The 22,080-nt window shown below is 43.4% G+C and overlaps 7 non-coding genes across 7 annotated transcripts; 3 read left to right on the forward strand and 4 right to left on the reverse strand.

Moving 5' to 3' along the window:
* Positions 1-1,507: 1,507 nt before the first annotated feature.
* On the reverse strand, positions 1,508-1,580 carry trnaq-uug (transfer RNA glutamine (anticodon UUG)). The gene has a single exon. It is a non-coding gene; the product is annotated as a tRNA-Gln (tRNA).
* Positions 1,581-4,346: 2,766 nt separating this feature from the next.
* Positions 4,347-4,428, forward strand: trnas-uga (transfer RNA serine (anticodon UGA)). Its single transcript has one exon. It is a non-coding gene; the product is annotated as a tRNA-Ser (tRNA).
* A 1,560-nt stretch (positions 4,429-5,988) lies between these two features.
* Positions 5,989-6,061, reverse strand: trnar-ucg (transfer RNA arginine (anticodon UCG)). Its single transcript has one exon. It is a non-coding gene; the product is annotated as a tRNA-Arg (tRNA).
* A 4,692-nt stretch (positions 6,062-10,753) lies between these two features.
* On the reverse strand, positions 10,754-10,826 carry trnar-ccu (transfer RNA arginine (anticodon CCU)). Its single transcript has one exon. It is a non-coding gene; the product is annotated as a tRNA-Arg (tRNA).
* A 2,691-nt stretch (positions 10,827-13,517) lies between these two features.
* trnar-acg (transfer RNA arginine (anticodon ACG)) lies at positions 13,518-13,590 on the reverse strand. The gene has a single exon. It is a non-coding gene; the product is annotated as a tRNA-Arg (tRNA).
* A 1,624-nt stretch (positions 13,591-15,214) lies between these two features.
* trnas-gcu (transfer RNA serine (anticodon GCU)) lies at positions 15,215-15,296 on the forward strand. The gene has a single exon. It is a non-coding gene; the product is annotated as a tRNA-Ser (tRNA).
* Positions 15,297-16,639: 1,343 nt separating this feature from the next.
* Positions 16,640-16,721, forward strand: trnas-uga (transfer RNA serine (anticodon UGA)). Its single transcript has one exon. It is a non-coding gene; the product is annotated as a tRNA-Ser (tRNA).
* The last annotated feature ends 5,359 nt before the right edge of the window (positions 16,722-22,080 follow it).

The following is a 22,080-nucleotide window of genomic DNA, read 5'->3' on the forward strand; positions in this document are numbered from 1 at the left end:
AAGGCATGGTGAATCGATTCTCAAAAATTACTGTACTTTGCATGATTGGAAAAAAATGCGTGATTGCGAAATGCTGTGGTGTTACTTTTACAAAGAAGGTCAGTGAAAAAAATAATGTGGACCAGGGCAATACTTTGAGTTTACAGCTTGTCCAAGGTCATTTATTATTAATACTATTAGTAATATCTTCATTAAAGACTTTGATGGCTACAGCTCAAACATGAGAAGTTGAGCTTTATTAGCTCCACCTTGCGGAAATTCCGGATACTATTATTTTGCTAGCGGTATTTACCGGTAACTCGCGGTAGACTGCGTACAGCGTACCGGAAAATAATGCGGTATCGCCCGCACATTTTGAATGGCTGCATCTGTAGCAATCATATTGTAGCAGACACTCATTTGCCTGTTTCACAAATGATCATATTTTACTAGAGATTCTGTTTGGGATACGGATGTGCATTCTGACACCAATCTCTTACAAAAAATGATTTTACCTTATCGCGGCTTTGCCCTTCTTGCCTCTTTGGACAATATCTCCATCTTGTGGTCGTTGTTGGTAATGTCTAGACAATATCTCCATCTTGTGGTCGTTGTTGGTAATGTCTTCTTATAGATAGATACTTTATTGATCCCGTGAGGGAAATTGCAGTGCAACAGCAGCTTAACACACACAACACAGCCACAGTGTAACGAATTATATAATAATAGTACAATACTGTATATATACTGTATATATATATGAAACAGAAATAGAAACAGAAACAGGAATCGCTTACTCACCTGGAGAATCTCTGTAGGAATATATAGCATTTATCAATGGAAATAAAAGCTGCTTTAATACAGTGCATGTTCAAACTCAAACCCTCAGCTGCTGTTCTTGTTTGTTTTGGGACAAATTGCAACTGAGCATCGCATGAGCCGTTACGTACCCTTATCTGTTTGGCAATTTCAAGGGAGGAGTTAGGTCAGAATGGGTAGGCTGCAAAACAACAAGTAAAGATTTATTCCAAGATGAAACGTTGTGGCGGTTTTCTTATCTTTTCAGCATGGACTAAACTTTTACGTGTTCCTTATATGCTATATATGTATATATTAGCACCAATGTCGTTCTTAAAAACTAACATGAAATTGTCAGGGACATTCAGCTATATACAAAGACGAGACAGACAAAGTAATAATTCTGTATTAACGTGGCCTACATATTGACGCAATGATCGAACTAACTGACATGTTCTGATTCAGATCCCCTGCAGTTCATGCCAATTAGAACAATAGCAATGCTGAGTCCTCCCCACCCTACTGAGCACAAATTCAGCTGCTCTCCAGTTCTGTTCTGCATGTTTTTTCATTGCAATTGAGCTCGGAGCTGGAGATGATCTCCATACAGTTCTGTGTTCACCAGCCCGCACTTGCGTGCTAATTTACGGGTTGTGGCAGATGCTTTTCTATAGTTCATATACATGACGGCAACCTGTTACCGAGGAACCTGAGAGGTTTAAAAGCCTCACGAGCCAGGCAGGACTCGAACCTACAATCTTCTGATCCAAAGTCAGACGCGTTATCCATTACGCCACTGGCCCATAGAACATGCACTTGCACTCCACCACAGAGAGCTCTACACTGCTACTAGTAGTACACCTCCCCATCTAAATTTTCACAGCAAGAAACTTGTGTTTCCTACTATTTTTATCAGGTTTAAAATATCATCTCCTTAAAACAGAAAAAGTGTTGATGTGTCGTGCTGAAATTCCGATTGATTTTGAATTCAAAGAAAAAACGTTTTCTTCCAAAACACCGTGAAATTGTCACATCTTGCAGACAATAGGTGTATTCCATGTTGAAAAGAGAAAAAAGAAAACAATGGAGCCTTTTACAGGTGTGAGGCTTCTTCAGGTGTGAGAAGACCTCACGGCCGAAACGTTGTGTTTCCTTTCTTCTCTTTTCAGCATGCAATAAACCTATTACTTGTTCCTTTGCAGCCGAGGAATGCTGACATAGCTACCCAGCTGAACATCTTGCAGACTCTACTTCTCTCCTGTAGAAGTAAAGCAGGGCTTGCTGGGTGAGCTTTTGCTCCGGTATGTTAGGTCACGTGTCATGTTAAATCAATTCTTCTAAACACAACATTTGCTGGTGCTAGCTTTCCCCATGAAAAGAGACATTTCCCTTACAGTACATGACATATCGTTTTTTTTCTATCAATAAGTATAGAAATAAAACAAAAGAAAAAATGTTGTCGCCAAAGAATGCTCTGTCGCCTTGGGGAGGTGTCAAGGGCATTGAGCTCCTTGGACATGAAAAGTGCCCGATAAATGCCATTTCTCATCATTTCTCTTGGCGTCAGTTCTGCTATTAAATGGGACGGAGGCAACGGGCTCAGAGAGCAGGTTAAGTGCACACCGAACGCAGATGTGTCCAAGTGTCTGTAAAAGCGCGGTGCTCCGCTGGCGCTGTTCCCTAGTGGCTTAAAGTGCCTGCCTAGTAAGCAGGCGATCCTGGGTCTGAATACCAGCGGTGCCTCTCTCCGTGTCTTGTTGTGCCGAATGTCTCATTTCAGACAAACATGTACAGCTTGGTTCAGTTTAATGCAAGAATTCATTTCCTTTCTGGAATAACTTGTTTTTGAAGAAATCCATACAGCTTGTGAAAGATGAAATCCATTTCTTGGTTGTCAGTGGAAAAAGATTGCCGGCTGCAAGAAGCGCAAGTGATTGTTTTCTTTGACCATAAACCTGCAAATGTAGGGTGCACAAAAGACTGTCAGACTCTGTGGTGCTGAAAAGTTGGTGGTTCAAGCCCCTCCAGTATGCGTGTCTCAGTTTTTCCAATGTAAACATCATCACCGCTAAAGATGATGGCGCAGAAGGCTCCACAGTCGAAACGTTGTGCTTCTTTTCTTCTCTTTTCAGCATGGAGTAAACCTTTGCTTGATCCTTTGCAGCCTACGCATGCTGACACAGCTACCTTTCTCTTAACGCGCCTCAATCATTATTCACCAAAACGATCAGCAGAATAAGTCGCCTTTGTGGTGATGTCACTCCTCTGCTTCACAAATGTCCTTAGTGACGGACCATTTCTTTCTGCCATTTTTCCGGAGCGGTTATTGATTGCTCCATCATTTCCCTCATACTTTCCATCCCTAGATTGAAAAAAAAAAAACAGAAACAGGCTGACAGGACGACAATCAAATTGCAAAAACTCATCAAAGCACTTGATAGAGTATTTGAATCCACAAGTAGCTACGAGCAACTTTGTCCTGGCTTGCATGAAAGTCGGAAAATGTCAAAAAGAAAAAGATGGTGGCTTTTTCATATTTGTTCTTTCATTTTTAGTTCGTTGGCTCTTCTGTCCATTGTCCTCCTGCCTGGCTCTTGACCTGTGACTGTCTGAACGCACACATTAGACTTTCAGGCGGGGGATTTGTCCTGAGCCTCTGTGAAGGACCCACCCACCCCCATAAATAACTGCTCTAGAAACACATGAATGCAAAACTAAACCACAGCTTAAAGAGGAGCTCCAACTCAGTGCCATACTAATGTAAACAAAGTAATACTAAGACATGTTCTTATGGATTTGTCTTACCTTGAGATATGTAATTGGATTTCAGGATTAACTTCCTCATTCAATGTAGTGGTGATTCTTTGCCTGGTCAGTACCTGGGTGGGAGACCTCCAGCGAACAATTAAGCTTGCTGCTGGAAGTGGTGTTAAGAGACTCTTAGGATCTTCCAGAGGTCTCTGTCCAATAGCACTAGTTGCCTTAGAGCTGGCTCAAACATTGCTCAAGAGTCTACCTTTCACAGATGCGCAAAGATGAATGATGGGGGTGCACGCTTCAAGGAGCCTTCCAACTGTAGGGACCGATTAGAGACGATCCGTAGCATGTGTTCGTTTCCATATACGCCCCGTGTCTCAACGGTAGGACAGAGTCAAATACTGCCTCGACACGTAACAGCGTTATATTAAACCGCAGGACTTGAGGGCTGTTTTGTTTGAATGTTCAAGGCATTGGTAAGAGCGTAGGTCAAGGGCCATTGGTGCATCTCCTGTAACTGGAGCAAAAATGCTATTCAAAGTGCAGTGACTAAAATCGTCGTCCACATGTCTCCGTTGTTGATTGCTTTCTGTCTAAGAACGTTCTGTTTTCATGTCCGAACGGGGAGACTTTATCATTCCAACTTGAAGCCACCCTTAAGTCCTCTAAGGTGTGTGTGTGTGTGCTTGCACGTATGGCGTAAAAGGTTTCTTAAACGGAGAGCGAACTTGAAAAAAGTTGCCTCCGCTGCCGCCGCCGCCTCGCACTCCCTGTTCGATTGTAGCAAGAAGGCAGCGGCCGCGGCGCTCGCTGTAGTCGTGGCCAAGTGGTTAAGGTGACGGACTTGAAATCCGTTGGGGTCTCCCTGCGCAGGTTCAAATCCTGCCGACTACGGCGTCCTTTGCATTTGGTTGCGTGCGTGCGTGTAAAAGGACCAGCGCCGTTTCGTTTTCGCTGGGACCTTTAACACTCTAAATCGCCTGGACCCGCAGCCTGTGAAATCGATTCTTCAGCACCCACGATGGACGCTTTGCCGCTGTACACAGATACCGATGCTTTTCTGCAACGAGCTTTCCAGCTGAATTTTCTCGGCAGCTCCGTACTGAACCTGTTCTCCATTGCAACATAGCGGAGGCTCGTCACGTCTATAGCAAGGCTGTGTAGGACCGCATACGCCACAGTGACTTGTACACAGACCACATGAAAGGCAAGCAAAATACACTTTTAAAATTCCAAAGACTCACAAGGTCAGAGGAACAGCGATGACCTGAACAGATCTGTTCCAGAAGTCTAGGTTGACCTTTTTAGAGCTGTAATTGCATTTTTGTTTAATAGAAGATCAAATCTACTCGCATGTACCAGCACCTTACAGTTTATTGATGTTAATTCTGTTTAAGTAATAAGATTGCTAACGATGTTGGACTTTAGCCGGTGTTTTTTAGAACAAATTGCTTACACTTCTGTAAGGAATACGCAGTACGTGCCTTTGTCAGTCATTGCTCACCATACCTGTAACTTTCTTATCTAACTCACTTCCTCAAATGGTGAAGGTCCACAAACATAAATGAAAAAAAAACCCTTGTTGTAGATGAGGTGCACAAAAAAGCAGCCCCTGATAGTGTATAACACATTTGTACTATTGCAGAGACACATGTAACATATATATATATACTGTATATATATATATGAAACAGAAATAGAAACAGAAACAGGAATCGCTTACTCACCTGGAGAATCTCTGTAGGAATATCTAGCATTTATCAATGGAAATAAAAGCTGCTTTAATACAGTGCATGTTCAAACTCAAACCCTCAGCTGCTGTTCTTGTTTGTTTTGGGACAAATTGCAACTGAGCATCGCATGAGCCGTTACGTACCCTTATCTGTTAGGGAATTTCAAGGGAGGAGTTAGGTCAGAATGGGTAGGCTGCAAAACAACAAGTAAAGATTTATTCCAAGATGAAACGTTGTGGCGGTTTTCTTATCTTTTCAGCATGGACTAAACTTTTACGTGTTCCTTATATGCTATATGTGTATCTATTAGCACCAATGTCGTTCTTAAAAACTAACATGAAATTGTCAGGGACATTCAGCTATATACAAAGACGAGACAGACAAAGTAATAATTCTGTATTAACGTGGCCTACATATTGACGCAATGATCGAACTAACTGACATGTTCTGATTCAGATCCCCTGCAGTTCATGCCAATTAGAACAATAGCAATGCTGAGTCCTCCCCACCCTACCGAGCACAAATTCAGCTGCTCTCCAGTTCTGTTCTGCATGTTTTTTCATTGCAATTGAGCTCGGAGCTGGAGATGATCTCCATACAGTTCTGTGTTCACCAGCCCGCACTTGCGTGCTAATTTACGGGTTGTAGCAAATGCTTTTCTATAGTTCATATACATGACGGCAACCTGTTACCGAGGAACCTGAGAGGTTTAAAAGCCTCACGAGCCAGGCAGGACTCGAACCTACAATCTTCTGATCCGAAATCAGACGCGTTATCCATTACGCCACTGGCCCATAGAATATGCGCTTGCACTCCACCACAGAGAGCTCTACACTGCTACTAGTAGTACACTTCCCCATCTAAATTTTCACAGCAAGAAACTTGTGTTTCCTACTATTTTTATCAGGTTTAAAATATCATCTCCTTAAAACAGAAAAAGTGTTGATGTGTCGTGCTGAAATTCCGATTGATTTTGAATTCAAAGAAAAAAGGTTTTCTTCCAAAACACCATGAAATTGTCACATCTTGCAGACAATAGGTGTATTCCATGTTGAAAAGAGAAGAAAGAAAACCATGGAGCCTTTTACAGGTGTGAGGCTTCTTCAGGTGTGAGAAGACCTCACAGTCGAAACGCTGTGTTTCCGTTCTTCTCTTTTCAGCATGCAATAAACCTAGTACTTGTTCCTTTGCAGCCGAGGCATGCTGACGTAGCTACCCAGCTGAACATCTTGCAGACTCTACAGTACTTCTCTCCTGTAGAAGTAAAGCAGGGCTTGCTGGGTGAGCTTTTGCTCCGGTAAATTAGGTCACGTGTCATGTTAAATCACTTCTTCTAAACACAACATTTGCTGGTGCTAGCTTTCCCCATGAAAAGAGACATTTCCCTTACAGTACATGACATATCGTTTTTATTCTATCAATAAGTATAGAAATTAAACAAAAGAAAAAATGGTGTCGCTAAAGAATGCACAGCTCTGTCGCCTTGGGGAGGTGTCAAGGGCATTGAGCTCCTTGGACATGAAAAGTGCCCGATAAATGCCATTTCTCATCATTTCTCTTGGCATCAGTTCTGCTATTAAATGGGACGGAGGCAACGGGCTCAGAGAGCAGGTTAAGTGCACACCGAACGCAGATGTGTCCAAGTGTCTGTAAAAGCGCGGTGCTCCGCTGGCGCTGTTCCCTAGTGGCTTAAAGTGCCCGCCTAGTAAGCAGGCGATCCTGGGTCTGAATACCAGCGGTGCCTCTCTCCGTGTCTTGTTGTGCCGAATGTCTCATTTCAGACAAACATGTACAGCTTGGTTCAGTTTAATGCAAGAATTCATTTCCTTTCTGGAATAACTTGTTTTTGAAGAAATCCATACAGCTTGTGAAAGATGAAATCCATTTCTTGGTTGTCAGTGGAAAAAGATTGCCGGCTGCAAGAAGCGCAAGTGATTGTTTTCTTTGACCATAAACCTGCAAATGTAGGGTGCACAAAAGACTGTCAGACTCTGTGGTGCTGAAAAGTTGGTGGTTCAAGCCCCTCCAGTATGCGTGTCTCAGTTTTTCCAATGTAAACATCATCACCATCGCTAAAGAAGATGGTGCAGAAGGCTCCACAGTCGAAACGTTGTGCTTCTTTTCTTCTCTTTTCAGCATGGAGTAAACCTTTGCTTTATCCTTTGCAGCCTAAGCATGCTGACGCAGCTACCTTTCTCTTAACACGCCTCAATCATTATTCACCAAAACGATCAGCAGAATAAGTCGCCTTTGTGGTGATGTCACTCCTCTGCTTCACAAATGTCCTTAGTGACGGACCATTTCTTTCTGCCATTTTTCCGGAGCGGTTATTGATTGCTCCATCATTTCCCTCATACTTTCCATCCCTAGATTGAAAAAAAAAAAACAGAAACAGGCTGACAGGACGACAATCAAATTGCAAAAACTCATCAAAGCACTTGATAGAGTATTTGAATCCACAAGTAGCTACGAGCAACTTTGTCCTGGCTTGCATGAAAGTCGGAAAATGTCAAAAAGAAAAAAATGGTGGCTTTTTCATATCTGTTCTTTTATTTTTAGTTCGTTGGCTCATCTGTCCATTGTCCTCCTGCCTGGCTCTTGACCTGTGACTGTTTGAACGCACACAGTAGACTTTCATGCAGGGGATTTGTCCTGAGCCTCTGTGAAGGACCCACCCACCCCCATAAATAACTGCTCTAGAAACACATGAATGCAAAACTAAACCACAGCTTAAAGAGGAGCTTGTCATGACCGCCAGGCAGTTAAGACCAACTCTTAAGCAATCTAAACAGCACCAGCAGAGGGTGATTATTAACAAACGCCGCCGCACGAGTTAACCCACCTGCACACACTCCACCGTGGGGTACGCAGTGCTATTTTTACCATCTTTACTTGCTTCCCGCTGGTATTGAGTCTACTCCTTGAGAGCTCTACCTGGCGTTTTTTCCATTACCTCGTTTATTCTGGATATTGGACTCCCCTTCTGCCTTTTCGACTTTGGACCTCGCCTCTCACCTCGGACTGTTTGCCACCAGTGTTCTCCCTGGATTACGACTTACCTTACGCCTCTTGACCACGAAACAAAGCAAAGCAGAGCAAAACAAAATGAACAAACGAAAAGCCTCACGTCCCGCACTTGCGTGTAACGCCGTTACGTGCCCAAGCGGTATTGTACTTCATCTTAGCACTGCACCCCGGGGCGTACGGTATATGGGAACGAGCACACGCCACAAATCGTCTCGAATCACTCCCTACAGCTGTAAGGCACCTTGAAGCGTGCACCCCCAACATTTTTCTTTGCGCATCTGTGAAAGGTAAACTCTTGAGCAAACTCTGAACCAGCTCTAAGGAAACTAATCCGATTAGACGTTACTTTGACTCATCCTTTAAGGGAACCTTGTTAATTGGAGAAATCAATGATTTCGAATGAATTCTGTATGCGTTAAAAGACAGCTATACACAGAAAACATGCAGGACACTTCTCATGATGTTTCCCGAGCCGAAACACAGTGCGTTTTTCCAAGCCCTCTGACAAAGCCCGCCTACTGAAAACTGCAGCAGATCGTGTAAAGACGTTCAACTTTGTAACTACTGCACGCACAGGAAGCAGAATAAATTCCTCTTTTCAAACTGTCAAAGGTTTGCTTTGCGAACACTGCAGGACATCGCACAATCTCTTTTGAATGGGGACAAACGATTTCTTATGGGGCACAGTAAGTACAGACGTTTAAAAAGCTCCACTCATGCCGACGATGCAGCATGAAGAAGCGCAACCTAACGTTTGCATTCCTAGCAAATTCCTTTTATTTTTTGATAAATAAAGACAGTCTTGTTTAACAAACAACACACACAACATTTTACATTGTCAATTCAATTCAAATCAATGTATTTCTATATAGCGCCTTTCACAACAAGGTTACGTGCTGTCTCTTTGAGGCAGATGTTTAAATCCTCTGAGTTAAGTGCTGAAGTTATAGTAGTCCTATCAGTATTGTTGCCTCCGATCAACAGATCCTCATTTTTCTCAGAGTTGAGTAACAAAAAGTTTTCACACATCCAAGTATTTCCTTCCTTAATGCATTTAACTAAACTGATAATAGAAGAGTTGTCGTTTGGTGTAAACAAAATGTTTATTTGAGTGTCATCAGCATATGAATGAAAGTTCATATTATTTTTTCATATTATCCTACCTAGCAGCAGCATGTAGAGAGAGAGAGCAATATTGGTCCCAGCACTGATCTTCTGGTACCCCAAATTGAACTGGTGACATTGATGAAGCAGTACAATTATTAGATATTTGAACATAATGAAAACGATGAGTAAAATGTGAAGTAAACCACTGAAGGACGGTTCCAGATAAGCCAACCTCAAACTCAAGCCTGTGTAACAAAACAGAGAGGTCAACCGTGTCAAAGGCAGCTCTAAGATCTAGAAGCAAAGCACAAGCACTGTTGCATTCCCTGCATCAGTAGCTAAGAGAATATCATTTACGACTCTTGTTAATGCAGTTTCAGAAACCAGACTAAAATTTCTCAAGTATATTATTTGAATCCAGATATGATTGACGTTGGGCAACAACTATTCTCCCAAGACTTTTAGATTGAAATGGGACCTTTGAGACAGGCCTGTAGTTGTTAAGAACTTGTTGATCCAAATTTGACTTCTTAAGAGCGGTCTAGCAACCGCTACCTTAAATTGATCAGGTACAACGCCTGACGCAAGCGATGCATTCATCATACTAATTATAGGTCCTGCCAGTCCTTCGAGGGAATCTTTGACTAGCTGAGTGGGGATGGGATCTAGCGAACAGGTGGTTGACTTTGTCTTACGTCTGTGTTTATGAGTCCACCATAAGAAGAAATCTGAACAGGAGTGGTGATCATGCGAGGTCACCATGGAGGAAACCACTGCTCTCCCCCCCAAAAAAACCACCACTGCCCCTCTCAAGTTTGCTAAAGACCACATGGATGTTCCACAGCAACTCCTGGAACAATGTTCTGTGGACAGTGACAAAAGTTGAACATGTTGGTAAATGTGCACAACGTTATGTTTGGAGATAACAAAACACTGCATACCAACTCCAAAACCTCATCCCACCTGGGAAGCATAGCGGAGGCTGTACGGCTTGCAATCATCGAGGGACCGATGAATTCCAAGATGTATCAGGAAATTCTACAGCAGAATGTCAGGGTGTCTGCCTGTGATCTAAAACTCGAAAGACGCTGGGTCATGCAGCATGACAAAAACAAAGGAGTACATCAACAACAGAGTGGCTGAAACAATAGAAATTCCGTATTTTGGGATGGCCGAGTAAGAGTCCTGACCCCAATCCCATTGAAGTGCTGTGGCGTGATCTGAAGCAGGCCGTTCAGTGCAAGACATCTCCCAACTGTATGTGAGAGAAAAGCAGAGACGCTCACTGAGTAAGGTGGGGTTGCAGCTTTGCAAATCAAAAGGACATTTGTACGCTCAAAAAGGGACAGTAGCACCCCAGATGGGACTCGAACCCACAATCCCTGGCTTAGGAGGCCAGTGCCTTATCCATTAGGCCACTGGGGCACACTGGGTTGGGTCGATCACGCTGATGAAGAGCCAGTTTTTTTTTTCCTTTGCTTTTTCAAAGGGATCCCCAAAATTAGGAAAGTTAGGCAGCAGAAGGTTTACTGTGACCTGAGAAGGACCGGCATCCAATCACGGTGGTACACACACACACGCTCTCACTCATCTGAGCTACACGGCTACCAAGATGATCTCAGGTGCGCCGAGCTGGTACGGAACATATTGAACTGATCGACGGCGAATTGTCTCTCAGACAGGCTTTTCACCTCTGAGCTCCCTGACTGACAGTAATCAGCTAGGTAGTGAAACAGTCAGCTGCTTCTAAGCCTTAAACAGCTGCATCTCGGCGCTTCCACAGAGAGATGATTTGAAAGCCAAACATCGCCCATTGGGAACACCTTACTATCACTAGTTTAAGAGACTCTTAAGGTCTTGCAGAGGTGCCTGTCTAATAGCATGCGCTTTGCAAGCTATAGGTGTTTAGGCTGAGGCAGAATGCCTGTTAACAAAATGTTTTTCTAAAGGGGCCTCGCACTCTTTTCCAAGCAATGGTCACCATCCCCACCGAGTGTCACAATGTAGTCATGTCCTAGGACATCACCTGTTAGTCTCCATTTGTCTGCCACCAACACTTTAGGTTAAGGGGTCACAACCGCACCCCAAAGACCAGAGGAGCCGTTGGCGTTCTGGCGGCGCAGATTGGGCTGAAGGTGGGGCGCTTGAATCTCGCTGTTGGAGGCCGTCTGAAACTGACCCAAGCCTTTCCCTTGAATTAAATGTAAATAAGAAATGAACCCCAGATGCTCATGGAATCAATCACGTGTTTCCTTTGAGCCGTTTCAGAGACTGCTCCAGAGTTTACCTTGCACAGATGCGCAAAGATTAATGATGGGGGTGCACGCTTCCAGGCGTCTTACAACTGTAGGGACTGATTAGAGACAATTCGTAGCTTGTGCTCATTTCCCTCTGTAACGCTTACGGCCGACAGGCACTGTGTAAGAGCCGGCGTACAAGAGCGGGTGACGTCACCGCCCTTCCCTGTGATAGCAGGACCACAGCTACTGGGCTGTGGAGAGATCTCTCTTTAGCTCACGGGGCTAGGTCGCTGCAGAGAGACGCGGAAGTCCCAGGTTTGAGCCTCCAGTCGGGATGGGGCCGACCAGATGCGGCAAGGGCGCCCGCCTGAGCCCCCGTTGCGTTACATCTCTATTCCCCGTGTTGCAGTGGTAAGATGACGTAAATTCCTGCTTCGACACGTAACGGGATTATAATCAAGTGCAGGAGCTGAGGGCTTTAGTTTTGTTTCGTTTTCCATGGCGTTCGTAAGCGCGGAAATCAAAGGCAATTCCTGCGTCTAACACGAATGTAAATGCTTTTGAAAGTGCAGTGTGGTGCAGCTTGTAAAATCCTTGTCCACATTTTTGGTTTGTTGATGTTTTTTCTGTCTGCCAAAGTTGCATTTTGACATCCGGACTGGGGGACTTTATCATTTGAACGTGAAGCCAGCCTTAAACCCTCTGAGGCGTGTCTGTCTGCCGGCACAAATCTTGTGAAAGGTATTTTTTTTAACGGAGAGCAACTTTAAAAAGGTTTCCGCAGCCACCTCGCAGTCCGTGTTAGATTATAGGAGGAATGCGGCGGTGGTGGGCTCGCTTTTGTCGTGGTCGAGTGGTTAAGGCGATGGGCTCGAAATGCGTTGGGGCTTCCCCGCGCAGGTTCGAAACCTGCCGACTCCGGCGTCTGCCGCACGTCGCCTTGTGCCTGCGCGGCAGAAGTGAAGTGCCGCTTCTCCTTTCCTGGTACTATAACAACGCGAAATCACTTGGACCCGCCGCCATGGGAAGCAATTCTTCAGATAACCACACATTTTGCGTTCGCACCTCTGGTGCTCTACTTATGCCTTTGAAAACCTAATGAATAAAGCTGAAAGAACCGACACGATATGTAGGTGCTGGTAAAGCACGCAGTAAAGAACTGTTAACAGCAAGGGTTTCAGTGGGTTAACTGAGGAGAAGGCGTGATCGCTAATTGTTGACTTTTTATTTGGTGTTAGAAACACTCTTACTGTGCATGACGTGCAACAAATGTAGCCACAGAAATTGCATCACGCTTTCATGTATGCTATTGCAGACACCAACGTTGCCTAGATAGAAAACCGAAAAAGCCGTGGGTTTGCTTGCTGGTCTGAAGGATCTCTCTTCGAATCTCTATCATTTGTCAATGGAAGTAAAAGGCGCTGCAATCTCATACGTTCAGAATCAAACCCGCAGCTGTTGTTCGACTTTTTTTTCTTGACTAATTACAACTGAGTGTCGCATGAGCAGTTACATAAACTTGTCTGGTATATTTGAACACAAATGCCGTTCTTCAATTAAAACTAACAGTACATTGTCAGGGACATTCAGTTCTATACAAACAAGAGACAGACAAGAGAATATTTCTACCGTTCATGTGGACTACGTGTTGACTTACTGATCGGAATAATTGAAAGGTTCGGGCTCATAGCCGATGCAGTGCGTGCTAATTAGAACAGCAACGCTAAGCTCTCAGCACCGTACTGAGCCCAGGTGTTTTTCTAAAGCTGTCAGGTGCAGTTCATTTACATGAAGGAAATATCTTACTGGGTACGATTACAATGCAGTAAGTAGCACAGACTACTTAGGGAGTAGCCCGATGTGTTTAAAAACGACCCGAGCCAGGCAGGAGTCGAACCTGCAATCTCCTGATCCGTAGTCAGACGCGTTATCCATTGCGCCACTGGCCCTGGTGTGACACTGCAGGACTGTAACCCAGTGAGATGAGTACTGCACCTAGTAAAATATTACCCCCGGTCCATTCTTTTCCAAAAGTGAGAAACACCTGTTTTCTACATTTTGTCTGTTTTAAAACCATATCTCTTTAAACCAAACCAAGAGTTTGTCTTTTGCACTGATATTCTGATTCATTTCGATTTCAAAGAAAAAAAAAACATTATCTTCCAAAGCATCATAAAATTGTCCATTCTTCCAGACTCTACTTCTCTCTTGTAGTAGTACAGCAGACCTTTCCAGGTGAGCAGATCACAGAGTCCGAAATATGCTTCCTCCATCAAGCAAAGTACCTGAACATGACTCTGTCTTCATAAAAGCGCCCCTGTAATAAAGAAATTAAATCCGAAATCAAGAGGGCAGTTGCCTACTGAAGTTCAAGAAGTCATCAATTTTAACCCAGCAACACATTAAAGGCTGCATCTATACAAGTACGATTCTAGAAATGCTCACCAGATTACGTTTTAAGAAGGAACTGTGCCTCAGGTTCCGCCGAGATCTTAACTCGGATGGCAGGATTCAGAGTCCGGAGTGTGGACTGATGGCGCACGGAGGGTCCATATACTGTGGATCCCTCAGTGATCTTCCGCGTGTTCAAACCGCCAGCGTGTGACTCCCCTGTCCCTGTGACCTCATTGCTCTGCTCTTGCCTCTGTGCAGCTGAGCCCGACTCATGGTAAAGTGGAAAAAAATATGCCCTCATCGTGGGATTTACTCTGGATCGAGGATAGATGTCACTTTTTTATCGTTGAACAGGATGTATGTGATGTGGCGACTAGGTTCAATATTGTATCCTTTTAAAAGATTAAGGACTGGGGTGAGCGTGATTTACCACCCTTTCAGCTAAGAACCCGACATGAGCACCGTTTAAGCTGCATAGACTCGGTCGTTTAACTCTTCTCCATTAGCAGGGTTAAGGTTAAAGAAAAAAAACATTGCTGACTTCTTTTTTTTTGCCAGCCGCTAGCGCTGATTAGCAATGTTTGTATTTCATGTTTTGCAAGTTCCATCCATTTTAAGAAAAACAAGTCGCGTTAAAGACAGGAAATGAATACTTGCATTTAATTAAGTCTAGCCGTAGGCGGTTGTCTGTAAGGACCAGTTCTATTCGAGAAGACAGAACAAAGAAGGCACCACTGGGATTCGGACTCAGGATCTCCTGTTTAAGAGACAAGCGCTTTAACCAACTAAGCAACGGCGCCCCGGTAGTGTTGTCCTTTTGCAGCCGCTTGGACACACCACTCAGACACATCTGCATTCGGTGTGTGCTCCGCCTGCTCGCTGAGCAAGTTGCCACCTTTACATACAATAGCAACATCGACACCAAGAGAAAGGATGACAAATGGCTTTTATCTGGAACTTTTCATGTCCAAGGAGCTCAATGTGCTTTCTGTGTACAACAGGGCCACTGAACTCCACAATGGCCACTGAACCACAGCAGTGGCTTGCTGGCTTGACATCTCCCAAGGAAAATGTTGAAATCGCATGTGGAACAGGAAAAGGACCCTTGAGTACGAGGGAAAAAAAAGAAAAAGATCATCTGGAGCGCGCCAACCCATGTCTGGACAGCCCAGTTTCATCGACGAGGTGGCCGAGTGGTTAAGGCGATGGACTGCTAATCCATTGTGCTCTGCACGCATGGGTTCGAATCCCATCCTCGTCGCTCTCTACGTTTGACGTTGGCTCTCCTTTTGTTTGCTCCAGTACTAGAGCCTTACATTTTCTAGCGGTGGCTGAACATGGTATAATAGGCTAACGTTGGTATCGAGCAGTGGTAGTAACAGTATTTACGTGCCGCTGCTGCCAAGTGGCTCTGGGTTGAGACCGCGTTTTCACTTACTTGCAGCACAAACGGAGAAAGCGATTTTTGACAGTCTCTCGAGAGACTGCGCTAGGTGTTTAGGGATAGACTTTGTCAGTTCCCCCTGGGATGATGGCCTCTCAAATAGTTTGTGATTCCTCTAGACGTTTATACAGTAGAAGCCTGCTTCGTGGCTTAAATCCAAGCTAAGGAAACGAGTTAGAGGTCTGATGCAGAACTGCGAATTCAATGAAGGGGAACACTACAGTACATTGCACTGTATGTGTGAGGAAAGCTGCCCCCTTCTGTTCCTTGTCGACCGAACAGAGGACTGTAAAGGATACCGCCAAGAAACTTTAGGATGCTGGTTGGAATCCAGCTCCAAAGAAGCCCCTTTGGGTGTTATGTAATCAAAAAGTAAGAACAGAGAATCTCCCTTTGATCAAAAGCGCAACAGAACTGTTTTCCGTGGAGCAGGTTTCAGACCCGTAGACCTGTTTTATTTGTAGGGCAGGGCGCATTCCCAAACGCGAATCTCCTGTTTTAGAAATGCTTTGGGCGGCGTGAAGTGAAAATAAGAAGTGGGCTCCAGATGCACATGGAAGCAATCAAGTGTTTCATCCGAGCTGTTTCAAAGACTGCTCAACAGCTTTCCTTTTACAGAGGCCCAACGATTAATGATGGGGGTGCACCCTTCAATGTGCCTTACAACTCTAGGGAGTGATTGAGACGATTCGTAGCGTGTGTTCATTTCCCTCTATTCCCCATGTTGCAGTGGTAAGATGACGTAAATTCCTGCTTCGACACGTAACGGCGTTATAATCAAGTACAGGAGCTGAGGGCTTTTGTTTTGTTTCGTTTTCTATGGCGTTCGTAAGCGCGCAAAACAAAGACAATTCCTGCGTCTAACACGAATGTAAATGCTTTTGAAAGTGCAGTGTGGTGCAGCTTGTAAAATCCTTGTCCACATTTGTGGTTTGTTGATGTTTTTTCTGTCTGCCAAAGTTGCATTTTGACATCCGGACGGGGAGACTTTATCATTTGAACGTGAAGCCAGCCTTAAACCCTCTGAGGCGTGTCTGTCTGCCGGCATGTATCTTGTGAAAGGTTTTTTTTTTAACAGAGAGCGACTTTAAAAAGGTTTCCGCAGCCACCTCGCACTCCGTGTTAGATTATAGGAGGAATGCGGCGGCGGCGAGCTCGCTGTAGTCGTGGCCGAGTAGTTAAGGCGATGGATTTGAAATCCATTGGGGACTCCCCGCTCAGGTTCGAATCCTGCCGACTACGGCGTCTGCCGCACGTCACCTTGTGCCTGTGCGGCAAAGGCGAAGTGCCGCTTCTCCTTTCCTGGTACTATAAAAATGCTACATCGCTTGGTCCTGCTTCCATGGAAAGCAGTTCTTCAGGTAATTCTACTCTCTTACCAAAGCTGTTAGGTTCCTTTCCGTGGTGAGATGGGTTGTCATGCAACGCTGCCACATAGTGCCGACAGACAAGTGTGTTGCGGGAGAAGAGAAAAGTGTTTGAAGATTTAAGAGTGTCTTAGGTGGAGCCAAAATCAAGTGTCACAAATGCAAGTGGGAAGATTTCCAATGTTTAATATGGTCAAAATAAGCGGAAGTTACCAGCTGGTCCGGCACAGTCTGCCATGCTTTTGTCATATACTGTAAAGTGGTGTGGAACTGGGTGTCGAACTGGAGCCTCACCATTTGCATATGTGAGGCTCCAGTTATACATCGAGTGTCACATTAAATGACAAAAATCAAGAGAGTTAAAGCACCTGGAGAGGTTTTCTTACAACTTTTGAGCTGACACAGTTTTGGAAAATGTTTCCTTCACGGTGCACTGAACAACATAGGCAGCCAAGAGTCTCCAAAACAAAACAGAATGGACAGATAGGAGAAAATTCCCACTCGTCCTGAAGTTCCCAAAATCCAGCACTGAGCGTAAACAAAGTGTCTAAGTAGCGTGGGAATGCTAACCCTAACCCTAGCTGGAGTTTGAGCAATCCGGCACTGAGCGTAAGAAGATGAGTCAAAGTAACGTCTAATCGGATTAGTTTCCTTAGAGCTGGTTCAGAGTTTGCTCAAGAGTTTACCTTTCACAGATGCGCAAAGAAGAATGTTGGGGGTGCACGCTTCAAGGCGCCTTACAGCTGTAGGGAGTGATTCGAGACGATTCGTGGCGTGTGCTCGTTCCCATATACCGTACGACCCGGGGTGCAGTGCTAGGATGACGTACAATACCGCTTGGGCACGTAACGGGGTTATATGCAAGTGCAGGACGTGAGGGTTTTCGTTTGTTCGTTTTGTTTTGCTCTGCTTTGCTTTGTTTTGCTTTCCATCGCGTTGGTAAGAGCGTAAATAAAAAGGCGATTCCTGTGTCTACCACTAATGTAAGAGCTATTTCAAGTGCGACGTGGTGCGGCTTTTCAAATGCTTGTGGGCATTTCTCTGTTGTTGATTCTTTTTTTGTGTGTAACAAAGTGGCATTTTCATGTCCAGACGGGGAGACTTTATCATTCCGACATGAAGCCACCCTTAAGTCCTCTGAGGCGTGTCTGTCTGCAAGGCTTGTATTTTGCCTTCCACCGGCGCCTCGCGATCCAGGTAAGATTGTAGCAAGAACGCAGCGGCAGTGGGGCTTGCTGTAGTCGTGGCTGAGTGGTTAAGGCGATGGACTAGAAATCCATTGGGGTCTCCCCGCACAGGTTCCAATCCTGCCGACTACGTTGTCCGCCTTCAGTCGGTGTGTTTCGGCACAAGCAAAGAAGCGCGCCTCTTTGCTGTTCCTGGTGGTTTTAAAACGCCCAATCGCTTGTACCCGCTGCCTTGGAAATAAGTTCTTCAGCGTCCGCAAATGGCATTTTGCAGCTGGAAGCAGATGTCGACGCGTTTTGCACAGAGCACCAAAAAAGCGTCTTTTTTGAAGGCTCAGGCACTGAGCATTGGTGGTTCAGTGGTAGAATTCACGCCTGCCACGCGGGAGGCTCGGGTTTGATTCCCGGCCAATGCAGTGGCTTTTGCAGCGAGCGGCTCCATCACTTGCATCCCCTTGCAACTCGCAACTGAAAACCCAGTGAAGCTAAGCAGGTGTGAGCCAGGTCAGTACCTGGATGAGGATGAGCTACAGGGAAAAACAAAGCTTCCAGCTGGAAGCGGTGTTAATGGTGCCGGCGGGGGGGCGCTCACCCTGAGGTCTGTGCGGGTCCCAATGCCCCAATATAGTGACGGAGATGCTGTGTTGTAAAAGGGCGCTGTCTTTTGGATGAGATGTAAAACCGAGGTCACAGCGCTCTGTGGTCATTCAAAATGACCACCAAAACCTTTGACAAAAGCTCTTGGTAATTGATGGTCTTCAATAATGCTTCTCCTTTAGGTACATTTTAAATCAGCTGAAAAATGCTGTGAAATGGGGGGGCACTTCAGGCCAGTGTAGGATTTGGGTTACAAGAACCATGAAACTGCACGAGAAAGCCCGTACACTGAATTACACAGCTTTCTATTCAAAGGAGGACAAAATTCCCTGAGTTTGATTTTTTGCAACACAGAGAGGAGCACTGTCGTGAGGCCGGTTAGCTCAGTTGGTTAGAGTGTGGTGCTAATAACGCCAAGGTCGTGGGTTTGAGCCCCGTACGGGCCAAGTCTAGGTCCAGGTCCCTGTTTGTGAAACAGGCAAATGACTGTCTCAGGGGCCCATTCCTCATTCTCAAGACACATGTATGCAGTATGTACACCGTGCATTGAGCAATAGGGACTGAATACACCACAGGTAAGGTTAGAAGTCATTCTGAGGTGCCACATGTGAGGGATACAGCTAGGCATCCAAAATGTAGGGTTTGAGACCCTTCAGGAGTACTGCATCCTTTGAGACAGACCTGTGCATGTTAAACAAATGATCATTTCTTTTGGCATTAGGGACTAAATATACTAAACATATGATGCTAAAATGTTATTTTCACATATATTAATGTAATAAATGATTGCTTATGCTTTATAAACAAATCTAATTAAAATAAAAGCTTAAGTTTTGTATTTATCTTGTACCATAGAACAAGATTTTCTTTGTATTTCAAGCCCACAAAGTGTCCAAATGACGCACTACATGATATAAGGAAGATTATCACATGCATATCGGTATTATCTTTCTTATGAAAATGCATTCCTTTCATTACCTTTTACTTTTTAAAATGAACTCAAATTGAGTATAATGTAATAATTTAAGTAGAATAGATTCTAATAATATAATGATCCAGTGTTTTGCACTACTTCACTGCTTCACTGCTCTATGCCATCTGGAAATAAATCCTCAGACTGCTTACTGCCCTGGGCATGTACCAATAAATTAAAGGAGCACATCTGTTTATCACTGCGTTGAAGCAGGAGACACACAGTCTCTGCAAACACATCCTAGATACAGTGTTCCAGCACCTTTGACCTCATCCAGAACGTATCATTTCTTGAAAGGGATTGCTGTCCGAATGCACATCTGAATCCCAAACAGAATCTCTAGTAAAATACGATCATTTGTGAAACAGGCAAATGACTGTCTCAGGGGCCCATTCCTCATTGTCAGACACATGTATGGAATGCTTTCACCGTGCATTGAGCAATAGGGATTAAAAACACCGCAGGTAAGGTTAGATGTCATGTTCTATGATCATTTCTTTCAGCATTAGGGACTAAATATACTAAACGTATGATGCTAAAATGTTATTTTCACATATATTAATGTAATAAATGATTGCTTATGCTTTATAAACAAATCTAATTAAAATAAAAGCTTAAGTTTTGTATTTATCTTGTACCATAGAACAAGATTTTCTTTGTATTTCAAGCCCACAAAGTGTCCAAATGACGCACTACATGATATAAGGAAGATTATCACATGCATATCGGTATTATCTTTCTTATGAAAATGCATTCCTTTCATTACCTTTTACTTTTTAAAATGAACTCAAATTGAGTATAATGTAATAATTTAAGTAGAATAGATTCTAATAATATAATGATCCAGTGTTTTGCACTACTTCACTGCTTCACTGCTCTATGCCATCTGGAAATAAATCCTCAGACTGCTTACTGCCCTGGGCATGTACCAATAAATTAAAGGAGCACATCTGTTTATCACTGCGTTGAAGCAGGAGACACACAGTCTCTGCAAACACATCCTAGATACAGTGTTCCAGCACCTTTGACCTCATCCAGAACGTATCATTTCTTGAAAGGGATTGCTGTCCGAATGCACATCTGAATCCCAAACAGAATCTCTAGTAAAATACGATCATTTGTGAAACAGGCAAATGACTGTCTCAGGGGCCCATTCCTCATTGTCAGACACATGTATGGAATGCTTTCACCGTGCATTGAGCAATAGGGATTAAAAACACCGCAGGTAAGGTTAGATGTCATGTTCTATGATCATTTCTTTCAGCATTAGGGACTAAATATACTAAACGTATGATGCTAAAATGTTATTTTCACATATATTAATGTAATAAATGATTGCTTATGCTTTATAAACAAATCTAATTAAAATAAAAGCTTACGTTTTGTATTTATCTTGTACCATAGAACATGATTTGCTTTGTATTTCAAGCCCACAAAGTGTCCAAATGTTCTATGATCATTTCTTTCAGCATTAGGGACTAAATATACCAAACGTATGATGCTAAAATCCTGAAAAAAGGATGTGCTCCATCTCGTCAGTAGATTGGATTCCAAAACTGATTTGGGTCAATATACATTACCTTTGAAATTAAAGTACAGTCTACTGTAGGGAACCATCAACTTAGAAAGCATTGGCCTTCCCTGGGGGTCAGGTAGGTGCAAAAGATAAACTTTTATCCTATCTTTATCTTAAGATAAGTGGCCAAGCAGTATTTTTCCAAGTTTCACCAAGCACATCATGTTGCCATAGTAGACAAAGTTCTATAAAATGTTAAATAACTTTTAAAAAAAGCATCTTGGTCTTACAGTACTGTACAAGGTGAATTAAACTGTCCCTGGTAATAAAAAGTAATTAGAAGCATCTCAGAAACTTTATCTCTAGAAACATTAGCTGTTTTATATCATGTAATTTAGTGTGATGTTGTCAGAATTCAAGGACATTATCACACACAGAAATTGGTTCAGTTAAATCTAAAAAACACAGCTAAACATGGGTTTAAATGTAACAGAAGTCTTACCTCTTGTCAAAAGATTTAATTCAAGAAGCGATGTAATAAATGATTGCTTATGCTTTATAAAGAAATCTAATTAAAATAAAAGCTTAAGTTTTGTATTTATCTTGTACCATAGAACATGATTTTCTTTGTATTTGAAGCCCACAAAGTGTCCAAATGATGCACTACATGATATAAGGAAGATTATCACATGCATATCGGTATTATCTTTCTTATGAAAATGCATTCCTTTCATTACCTTTTACTTTTTAAAATGAACTCAAATTGTGTATAATGTAATAATTTAAGTAGAATAGATTCAGGTAGGAAATATAGAGTCATGATGTTTATGGCTGACATCATTTCACATGGGTGAATTTTAAGCTAAGAAATAAAAACATTTACAATGAAGATACCATTACTTAATTTTAAATGCCTTTAAAAAATAAATACCTCCTGAGAATAATTTGCCACTCCCAGATC

The sequence above is a fragment of the Lepisosteus oculatus genome, unplaced genomic scaffold (assembly GCF_040954835.1).
Source record: "Lepisosteus oculatus isolate fLepOcu1 unplaced genomic scaffold, fLepOcu1.hap2 HAP2_SCAFFOLD_213, whole genome shotgun sequence".
NCBI classification, from domain to species: Eukaryota; Metazoa; Chordata; class Actinopteri; order Semionotiformes; family Lepisosteidae; genus Lepisosteus; species Lepisosteus oculatus.